At 43.6% G+C, this 11,395-nt stretch overlaps 1 pseudogene; it reads right to left on the bottom strand.

Moving 5' to 3' along the window:
• Positions 1-225: 225 nt before the first annotated feature.
• On the bottom strand, positions 226-756 carry LOC125148442 (60S ribosomal protein L27-like; annotated as a pseudogene).
• Between the last annotated feature and the right edge of the window lie 10,639 nt (positions 757-11,395).

Raw genomic sequence — 11,395 nt, 5'->3', positions numbered from 1 at the left:
GTAGCTAATTAGAAAATTACAAAAATTTAAGAGAGATAGCTAAAAACGTGTATATCCTTAAGGATATTTTTCTTTCTTTTCTTTTCTTTTCTTTTTTCTTCTCTTCTCTTCTCTGCTTTGCTTTTCTCTTGTTTTTTTTCTTTTTTCTCTTCTATTCCCTTCCCTTCTCTTTTCCTTTTTTTTTTTTTTTTTTTTTTTGGTATTTTTAATGATCAAAACAAGAGTCTAAAACCGCAGCTTCTGGAACCATCTGTCCTTGATGGTCTCGCATCTGTCCTTGAACTTGACCTTGGCCTCTCCTCAGGACGTGTGTTTAAGAACAGAGTCTCTGTTCTGTCCAACGGGATATACACAGAGCACCTTGTGAGCATGAAGTGACTGTAGGTATCAACTGTCACAAAAGACTTGATCTTTGACCTCTTGGCCATTTTCTTCTGGCCCAGGGCAGCTGTCACCTTGCAGGGAGAGTGGTTAATTCCAGCCACCAGAGCATGGCTGTAGGGACGGTCTGAGGTGCCATTATCAATGTTCATCACGATGTTTTTTGCAGCCGGAGTGGCATCTGGCCAGGACCAGGACTGCCTTCTTAGGCTTCCTGAACTTGCCCATCTCAACTGCAGAAAGTTAGGGATGTTTTTCTTGTATCTTCATCCTCTAGTTGTGTTTATTATCAATAACAGTGTGACTAATATTCATTGACTATCTTGTATGTTAAGTTCTACCCTAAACACTTCACTTATATTACCCCATTACTTTCTGACAACGAATAAGCAAAGCTAGGGTGGTTATCCCCACATTAAAAGTAAGGAAACTGACGCTTTAAAAGGTATAATCCTGGGGCGCCTGGGTGGCGTAGTCGGTTAAGCGTCCGACTTCAGCCAGGTCACGATCTCACGGTCCGTGAGTTCGAGCCCCGCGTCGGGCTCTGGGCTGATGGCTCAGAGCCTGGAGCCTGTTTCAGATTCTGTGTCTCCCTCTCTCTCTGCCCCTCCCCCGTTCATGCTCTGTCTCTCTCTGTCCCAAAAATAAATAAACGTTGAAAAAAAAAATTTTAAAGGTATAATCCTGGGGACAAATTCTAAGAGCTGGAGCCAGGATGCTGATCCTAGTCTGACGTCAGGATGTGACTGCAGCGGGTACAATAATCACCCCGCAAAGATGTCTACATCCTAAGATCTGGAACCTACATATGGGAGATGGCATGGCAACAGGAATGGTCAGTGGAATTAAGGTTGGCAATCAGCTGACCTTAAAATAGGGAGATCATCCCGGACGACCAGAGTGATCCTGAAAAGGTATATTCAGAACAGGAAGTCAGAGTGACACTCTGTGGGAAGAACCCAACCTTCCCCTGTGGGCTGTGAAGGTGGGGGATGAGGGCATACACCAGGGAGAGGTGTGGCCTCTAGAAGATGGAAAAGGCAAGGCAACAGTATCTCCCTGAAATCCGTACCCCGCCAAACTTCATTTCAGCCCAATGAGACCCATGTCACTGTTCCGGTCTACAGGATGTAAGATTTTTTAAAAAATGTGTTAAGCCACTAAGTTTGTGGCAATTTGCCACAGCGGCAACAGGAAAGCACTATACGGACCCAGGTGTTTCTTCATCAGAACCCTCACTGTGAACACCCACACGCTTCTGTCAGTGACCATCTCCCTGGTGAGAAGAGCGTTATCTGTAAAGACCAAATAAGTTCTTGAGAGATAAAGGAAAAGGATGGAGGGGAGTTTTGACACTGAATCCACTTCTCCTAAGCTAATGAATGGGCACACATTTTACAGAGGACGCAAGCCATTTCTACACGTCCTTTGTGGTCACCTCACACACGAAGAATCTCTTCATATAAAACCAAATGTGTTATTCAGTCATCGATCTAGTCAATTAGTTATAAAACTGTCTTGTTCTAAAAACAACACATATTTAAGCACAAAAACCAGCAAGGAAAACAAACTTTCAAAGTCAGGGAGAGATCAAGGGGAACTAAGAATTCAAAATTAAGGAGTCCGTGGTGAAGTTAGTATGTAAAGTGCATAAATCATTAAAAAGAAAAACAATCACACATCTTAAAAGGGGAAGAACTCCTTCCGTTTCTTGTAAGAATTGCACCTTATATATAGGGACAATAAAAAGCTAAAAATAAACAAATAAATTATACTCCAGTCAGGACACAGAAAATCTCAAGAGACCACTGCACCACACCAACAGAGGGGGAAAGCTAAACAGCCTGCAAATTCATACTTTTGGGGGCCCCATCAGAAGTGTGACGATGCAATGGATGTGAAAAAAACTAAATTTCAAAAAAGGATGTGCACTTCTTTTTATTTATTTATTTATGTATTTATGTATTTATTTTTTCAATATATGAAATTTATTGTCAAATTGGTTTCCATACAACACCCAGTGCTCATCCCAAAAGGTGCCCTACTCAATAGCCATCACCCACCCTCCCCTCCCTCCCACCCCCCCATCAACCCTCGTTCTCAGTTTTTAAGAGTCTCTTATGCTTTGGCTCTCTCCCACTCTAACCTCCTTTTTTTTTTTTTCCCTTCCCCTCCCCCATGGGATTCTGTCAAGATTCTCAGGATCCACATAAGAGTGAAAACATATGGTATCTGTCTTTCTCTGTATGGCTTATTTCACTTAGCATCACACTCTCCAGTTAAGGATGGGCACTTCTTGAGAGAAGCGAGTTCCACATGGGACGGCACAAGATTAGGAAAGGCAAATACACGATGGGGGCTGGGTGAGAAGAAATGCCTTCCGTTGTAGCAAGGCTTTAATGTGACATGAGTGAGCCTGGAGGATGAAAATCCAGAGAAGCCAAACATCTGATTTGAATGCACTTGCTAATTCCTTCTCAAAAGCCACTTATCCATGCACAAAAGTGATGTGATGAAAGCTGGGGAAGAGCAAAAGGCCTGAGAAAGATAGCCCCACAAGATGGAGGGTCGTCTTTGTTCTTTTGAGCCGCTATGACAAATGCCACACACTGAGTGGCTTATAAATGACAGAAATGCATTCCTCACAGTTGTGGAGGCCAGAAGTAGAAGATCAATGTGCTGGCGTGGATGAAGGAGGTCACAGACTTTCCTTATACCTCAGATGGAGGAAGGAGATGGGATCTCACTGGGGTCTCTTTTACGGTGACGGTAGCCTCATCAGTGAGGGCTCAGCCCTCAGGACCTCATCCCATACCAAAGTCCCCACCTCTGAATGTAATCACTTTGGGCAATGGATTTTTAATATAAGAATTTTGGAGGGACACAAGCATTCAGACCACAGCAAGGGTGTTGAGGTTCTCAGTATAATGGTATCCTAAAGCTTGGGTTTAGGATGGGACAGGGAGAGAAATATCAACTAAGAGCTCAAGGCTCTCATTGAGCCAATGGTGGCATACTGACTAAGGACCTTCACCAGCTATAGAAGCAGGACACAAAGGTCTGGGACCGAGTCATCAAATTGGAAAGAATATTTTTTTACTGAATACAGAAAGAAGGGGGCTTCACTGGAGAAAAAGAGACTCCCTCCCAGCTACCCAAAATCTGGACTAAAAAGTAGAGATCACACTCTGACATCTCCCTGATGATCAGATACAAAACATTACCAAAGACAGTATTATCTACCCTTGAAACATTTGAAAATGGTGGTGCGTGAAAGACGCAACAGAGCCTAGGTCCACTACACAGTGCTATCGATGGACTCAGCCCAACCCGGATCCCAGTGGCCTGACAGGAGTACTTCCCCATGCCACTGAGTCTGCAAATATTATTTAGTATGCTTTCTACTGTCTTCTTATACATGCCCAGGACACATTTACAAAATATAACATATTTGTAAACAATGAGAAAATATATAATCAGGGGGAAAAAAGTAGCCAATAGAAGCAGATTCACAAAATACCCAGCTATTGGATTCTACACAAGGCCTTACAATAGCTATTATAAATACGTAGAAGGGATTAGTAGAAAAGGAGACAAAATGTGTGGACATCTGAGGAATTTACTACAGTGTTGGAAACTTAAAAAAAAATTAACTGGACATTCTAGAGCTAAAAGATAAAATATCAAAAATGAATATACCATTCAATGAGTTTAGGTATGGGCTAGACTTAGCTACAGAAATTAGGGTACCTTAGGGGTGCCTGGGTATCTCTGTTGGTTGAGAATTTGAGTCTTGATTTCAGCTCTAGTCATGATCCCAGGTGATGGCATTGAGCTTCGCTTGGAGTCTGCTTAAGATTCTCTCTTTCTCTCTCTCTGCTCCTCTTCCCCACTGATGCTCTCTCTCTCTCTCTCTAAAAAATAAAAAAATTAAAACAAATAAAGAAATTAAGGTACCTTGAGGACTGGTCCATAATAATTAACAAACCATAAAAAAAAAATTATGTCTGAGACATATGGGGTAACATCAAAATGAAAAACAAAAGTCTATATTTTTGAAGGACTAAAGGTAGAGAATATGGAGGAGACATATTATAAAAGATAATGCATGTGAGTTTTCCAAGATTGATGACACCCAGCAATCTCCAAGTAGTATAAATGCAAAGAAAACCACACTGAGATACCTCACCAGTCACACTGCAGACAAAGATAGAGGAAAGCAACAATAAAAGGAACCCTCGTGCACTGTTGGTGGGAATGTAAACTGGTGTAGCCACTGTGGAAAATAGTACAGAGGTTCCTCAAAAAATCAAAAATAGAACTACCATTTGCTGCAGTGATTCACTACTGGGTATTTACCCAAGACAATGAAAACACAAATTCAAAAATATATGCACCCCTATGTTTATTGTAGCATTTTTTGCATTATTTATAATAGCCAAGTTATAGAAGCAACCCAAGTGTCCACTGACAGATGAATGGATAAAACGATGTGGCGCGCACACACACACACACACACACACACACACACACGAGTATGACACAGCCATGAAAAAAGGATGAGACTATCCCATTTACAATAATGTGGATGGACCTGGAGGCCATTATGCTAAGTGAAATAAGAATGAGAACGACAAATACCATAGGATTTCGTTCACCTGTGGAATCTAAACACAAAACAAATGAATAAACAAACGCACAGAAAGCAGAATGAGACCTATAAATACAGAGAACAAACTGATGGTTGTCCGAGGTGAGGAGGGTCAGGGGGTGGGACAAATGGGTGAAAGAGAGAGGGAGACACGGGCTTCCAGTTGTTGAATGGGTAAGTCACAGGAATAAAGGCCACAGCATAAGGAATGCAGTCAGTGGTACTGCAACAGTGATGTGTAATGGCAGATGGCAGCCATCCCTGCAGCGAACACAGCATCATGTATAAACTTGTCCAATCACTACATCGTACCCCTGAAACTAATCTAATGGTGTGTGTCAACTATACTCAAAAATTTTTTAAGTTCACTTATTTATTTTGAGAGAGAGACAGAGAGAGAGCGAGCACAAGCAAGGGAGGGGCAGAGAGAGAGGGAGGGACAGAATCCCAAGCAGCCTCCACATGATCAGCAAGGAGTTTGATGCGGGGCTCGAACTAATGACTTGTGGGATCATGACCTGAGCCGAAACCAGGAGTTGCATGCTTAACCGACTGAGCCACTCAGGGGCCCCATACTAAAAAAAAAAAATTTTTTTTAAACAAAGAAAAGCAAAAACAAACACACAAAAAGACTGACATCAACAACAATTAAAAGCGCCTAGAGAGATCAAAAAGAATGAAATCTTGCCATCTGCAACTACGTGGATGGAACTGGAGGGTATTATGCTAAGTGAAATTAGTCAGTCAGAGAAAGACAAATATCGTGTGACTTCACTCATATGTGGAATTTAAGACACAAAACAGATGAACACTGGGGAAGGGAAACAAAGATAATATAAAAACAGAGAAGGATACAAACCACAAGAGACTCTTAAATACAGAGAACAAACTGAGGGCTGCTGGAGGGGAGCTGGTGGGGGAATGGGTTAAATGGCTGATGGGGATTAAACAGGGCTCTTGTTGGGATGAGCACGGGGTGTCATATATGAGAGATATATCACTAAATTCTATTCCTGAAATCCTCACTACACCATATGTTAACTAACTTGGATTTACAGTAAAAAAATAGAAATAAAAAATAGAAGGGCCTAGAGAAAATTGAAAAAAGATACATTGTGCTCCTAGGATTAACAATAAAATTACAGCTGACTTCTCACCAGAAAATATAGAAGACAGAAGATAATGGAATTAAAGTGCTGATTAAAAATGTCCACTAGAATTCTGTATTTTTCAAAAAATATCCTTTAACAATGAATACAAATTAAGACACTTCAGACAGAGACAAGCTTCAGGAAGATGTACCCAGCAGACTCGAACTAGGGGAAATATCGACGTAGTAATCATTGATGACACCAATGGATACGCAACAATGCAGGGAAAAATGAGACTACTGGAAAGGGTTAATTATATATTTGCTTTCCATCTCCTTAAAATACATGGAGAACTTAATGAAACATTAACAAGTTTTTGTGAATTTATAAAAGATGGAGATGAGAAATATAGTAGATAAGAAATCGAGGCGGGAGTAAGTTGAATTTTACTGCCGCAGGGTTTTCAAATTATTATTATTATTATCATTATTATTATTGTTATCATTAAGGCTTTATTTAGAGCAATGTAATGTGGACAGCCAAATTTAGAAGAGGGTACCAAGATAGCCCATGTGTCCACCATGGCCACACATACAGTCTCCCCCTTTATCAACTCCGCCTAGCAGAGACGTGTATTTGTTACGACTGGCACATCTCAGTCACACACAGCCCACTGTATACATTACAGCTCACTCTTGGGGTCACCCATTCCCGGGGTGCGGACAGATGTATAATGACATGTATCCATCGTTATGGCATCAGAGAGCGTATTTGCACCACTCTGAACATCTCCTCCTCTGAGGGCCTACAGGATTATTTCGAGAATTTGGGTTGTGCTGGGCTGGAGGCAGTTAAGAGGTCGTTGCCGGGTCTTCAGTGGGAGCTTTGGTGAGTGGGCTTCTTACCAGGCACTCAGGGGGACACGGGTGCTGTCTGGTCCCGGGATGAATGAGACGGTCTCCACTGCCTTGCTTAGTGGGGTGGCCCTGGGACTACAGTCCCAGTCAGGGTGCAGTGGGAGCCTCGGCCAGCAAGCCTTTGGGTGTGTGGATGCGTGTGAGGTCTGCTGGGTCCCTGGAGGGCTGCTGTTTGGCCACTGGATGGGTCCCTGGGTGGGCGGGGCTGCCCTGGACTGTGTCTGAGAGGGGCTGGAGCTGAGGGTGGGGCCCTTCAGAATCCCGGGCACAATGATGGGCACATCTCCTGCTGGGCCCTGGGTCTTCAGGATTGTGGGCCGACTACGGTGGTGAGAAGGCCGGGGCTGCATGTGGCATCCTTTTGGGATCGCCAGTGGTGCACATGCGAGCGTCTCCTGCAAGGTCCCCGTGCCATCAAGGTTGTGACCTCACTGTGGCTGGGACATCCAAACCCAGTTACACGGCCCTTTCCAAACGTACAGCTTGGCCGAGTTCGGTGGGTTCACCTCCAGGGCTCCCGGACTACACCAGGAGGACCAGAGCAGCTCTACGGTCACCGGAGGGTCCACGGTCAGTGTCCGCACGCCTATCGCCCCATGCGTGGATGGGCGTGACTTCTGCGGGTCCCTTGGCATATTGACAGAACCAAGGTCAAATGGGGCGTAGCCCGGTCCTCAGGGTGGGAGCTGGTTCCCGTCTCCAGGGGGCAAGTCAGCCACCTGAGCGAGAGCTTGACTCCTCAAAATGGCTCTTGTTGGCCGGGGACCGTACTGAGGGGTCACATCCTCCTGGCCCCCAGGGCTCCCGTGCGGCACTATTGTTCTGGACAAGTGCCACGGTATCGTGGTTGACAGGGGAACATGAGCACGGGACCACTGGACCGTCTCGCTGATGTCACTCCTTTCCACGTGCGCGTGACAGCGCGTGCCGGCCTCTCAGAGTGTGACAGGAACCAGCACCTGTGTCTTCCAAGTGGAAAGTCAACTTCTGACGTGATCCCTAAAGCCCTTAAACGGTCCCTCACCTCAGCCCTGGGGGCTGATTCTGGTACTTCTTGGTCTTATAATTCTGTGTGTCAGCGTTTAACATATTAGACGGCTACACTCCTCAAACAGTACTAATTTATTTGCTCACTCATTGAGTTGCTCTTAAAATATTTATCGATATCTTCTGTATCCCTGCCCTCCTCCATCCCCCAGGCTTGGTGCCACAAAGGGAAGGCACTTCTGAACCACTCGGGCAGGCAAAGTGGTTGAAGAGAAGGAAACAAGGAATGCCATTTGCCTAGTGCAGTGAGCTATCCCGCAGTATTATAACATATTCAATGTTTAACGACCTGCAACTCAAGACGAGCAAGATAAATACAAGTGCTATGATTTAAGTGCAAATTAAGCTCTCAGAAGTGTTAAAATATAGGCTTTGTATGTAATTAATGAAGCAGCGAGAGTGTAAATATTATGCAGTAATTAGATTCGTCAGTGGTAAAACTGAGGTAACCCATGATTTATGTTCCTGCATCAGGAACAAATTTTAAAACAAATATAATAAACGGCGATTACCGTTTTGTGATTGTAAATAAAGTCATATATTTAAGACTTGAAGCCTCACTTACCATGTTCCTAAAAAACCATTACAAACCTTGAATCTCTCAAGAGTACTTCAGTCTGAATTATTAGAACTTTCCAGGGTAAGAACATTCCCCACTCACCTCAGGTTTAATTGTCCCGGGACCTACTTTCTGCTTTATGTACAACGTACATGGGGACACACTATTGACTCATTGATAAGCTTATAAAATATAATTTTGACAAAACAGGGCATATTATGATTATGTGATTTTAAAAAGGTCAATTCCTTTTAAAGTTATAATAAAGCAATCGATAAACTGAACATCAAAATCTGTAAAGAGTAGTTTCTGTGCTCTTTCGAGTGAATGGCCCATTCCTAACTAAAAGAAGCAGGAGAAGTGTTATTTTCGACTAGAAGTTCGGGATTTCCTGCTTTTCTTCTGGTTGTATTAGGAACCGGATAGGAGCAGATGTACGTGGATAAACACAGCAGAGCTTCAATCTGTTCTGTCCACATGTCATTTACAGCCTCTCCCTGGGCGCACGGGGTCCCCAGGTCACCCTGAGTCCGGGGTCTCTAGCACGTTCTCCATAACTTGCGCTCACGGCTCTCTCCGCTGAAACAGCACCCCCCCCTTCCTTCTTGGGTTTGCTGGTCTACCTTCTCCTCACCCTCCGGCCTCACCTAGGATGATGCCCTCCCCAGGGAGTGTGCACCTGCTGTCCTTGGGGCTCCCCCTGCATCTGTGCACAGTGGGTGCTACAGTCAGAATCAGGATGGATGGGGTAAGCGTAGTAGCTGGAGTTAGGGTTTGGTCTGCACTACCAGGTGGTCTCAATTATCTGGCCCTGGGCACCCAATGTACACTGATGGGACATCTGGATAACTGAACCTATGGTAACATTCCCACTACGGACCTTTGGTTTGCTTCTTAAAAGTCAGCTGCCCCGTTTTGTGCCACAGTTGTCCAGAGACTTTATGAAACATCCCTTGCTCTGATTTGTTAGTTTTTCTGGGGCTTTCTTGGGTCCTTAATATTTGAGAGACTCTAAAGGGATCCATTAATCTGATTCTTACAAAATGTCCATACCCAATATTTGCAGACTTTTTTTTTGCAAAATGAGGTTCTGCCCTTAATCATTATTTGTAGGTAACATCGAAAGTCCTTGTATTACCATTTATTCACCTTCAAAGGATCACTGATATTGCTGAAATAAATAGAATTTAAAGCTTGAAATGAGAATACGATGATGGCAGTCAAGAATTGATAGGGAACACTGAAAGCCATAATAAGCACTTGGTGATACAATTACATAATAGCCTGAAATATGGTTACAAAATTGTAATATTCAAAAGAGAATCCGTTAGTCAGTTGCAAGAGAGGTCCTTCCTGGTAACGTTGGTGAAAACGGAGCTCTCTGGGCCCACGCTTTCTGTTAAATGTTCACTAAAATACTAAATGAAATGAAAAGTCTGAAAAGTAGTTGTCTTCGTTACCTGTTGCTGTACACCCCCAAACGGAGTGGCTTAAAAACAACCACGGGGGACTCTGTCCACCTTACCGCCTCGAGGGAGACCAAGTTCCCCTCACTCCCGGGAGGATCAGCCCCTTGGTGCTTCACCAGCCGCCACTGACTGTTGGGACCTGAATATGCATACGGTATTTCTAAGAGTATAGAGTATACTTCAATAAGTTTATTTGTATAGTAAGTTTGGCTTATATCACTGCATTTCAGTATTTTAATAAACTGCAAACTCTTTTCAGTGAAAATAAATACTTTCATTAAGAATACAAAGGAACAATGACTCCTGTATGACTTACATGTTTTGCATTTCTTCTGAGGCTCAGGGTTAGAGACACTTGGAGGAAGAAACCACAATAACAAAGCGAACTTGGCCTTTCGGGATTTTCACACCAGGCACCACCTCAGATCATGTTTAGAAAGGTAGCCTGGTCAGTCTCTGTTGCAATTAAAATGCTGCATTTGGGATGCAAATGAAAGGCAAAGGTGAAATTGTAATAAATATTTTGAGAAGAGATCGTAGAGAAAGCACATGGATTATACTAAACAAGAAGAAAGGACCGTCCCGGAGAAGGAACCATCAGTGATGGTCTCTTGAGAGATGAAAATAAATAATATCTATGGTTGGGTTTAGAGCCTAAAACATGAAGTGGGGAATTAGAAGTTTGAAATACATTCTTCAATCTTCTAGAAGGCATGTGGTCAGTAATAGGAAATAAGCAGGCTGGCCCTTGATACTTACCAGTAATTGACATTTGGTCAAATAGTAGTGAAGAAACTTGGTAGAGTATGTGAAAAATAAAGATTACTTTATCAAATTGCTATCCCCTAGATTTATAGGTTCAAGTGCTTTGCAAGACAGACAAAGAATGGAGACTAATCACCAAACCTGAGGCAGAGGGTCCAACGTGGTCAGACAAGGATCGCAGTGTAGGACACGAGTGATTGCCGCCTCTTACCTGCTCCGTCTGATTTTTCACAGTGCACTTTCTAGGTCACACATGGAAGAAGGCCCTGCTGTCTCTCTTCTGGGGATGGGGGTAGAGCCAGAGTTCTTTCATCTCCAAATAATCCCTCTTTCCAGTGCCTACCTCAAAACCTCACTGAGGGGTGCCTGGGGGGCTCAGGCGGTTGAGCATCTGACTTTGGCTCAGGTCATGATCTAGGGTTCACAAGTTCCAGCCCCGTGTCAGGCTCTGCGCTGACAGCTCGAGAGTCTGGAGCCTGCTCTGGATTCTGTGTCTCCCTCTCTCTCTGCCCCTC

Source organism: Prionailurus viverrinus, chromosome D2 (assembly GCF_022837055.1).
Source record: "Prionailurus viverrinus isolate Anna chromosome D2, UM_Priviv_1.0, whole genome shotgun sequence".
Taxonomy (NCBI): domain Eukaryota; kingdom Metazoa; phylum Chordata; class Mammalia; order Carnivora; family Felidae; genus Prionailurus; species Prionailurus viverrinus.
This window is presented reverse-complemented; position numbering and strand designations above follow the sequence as displayed.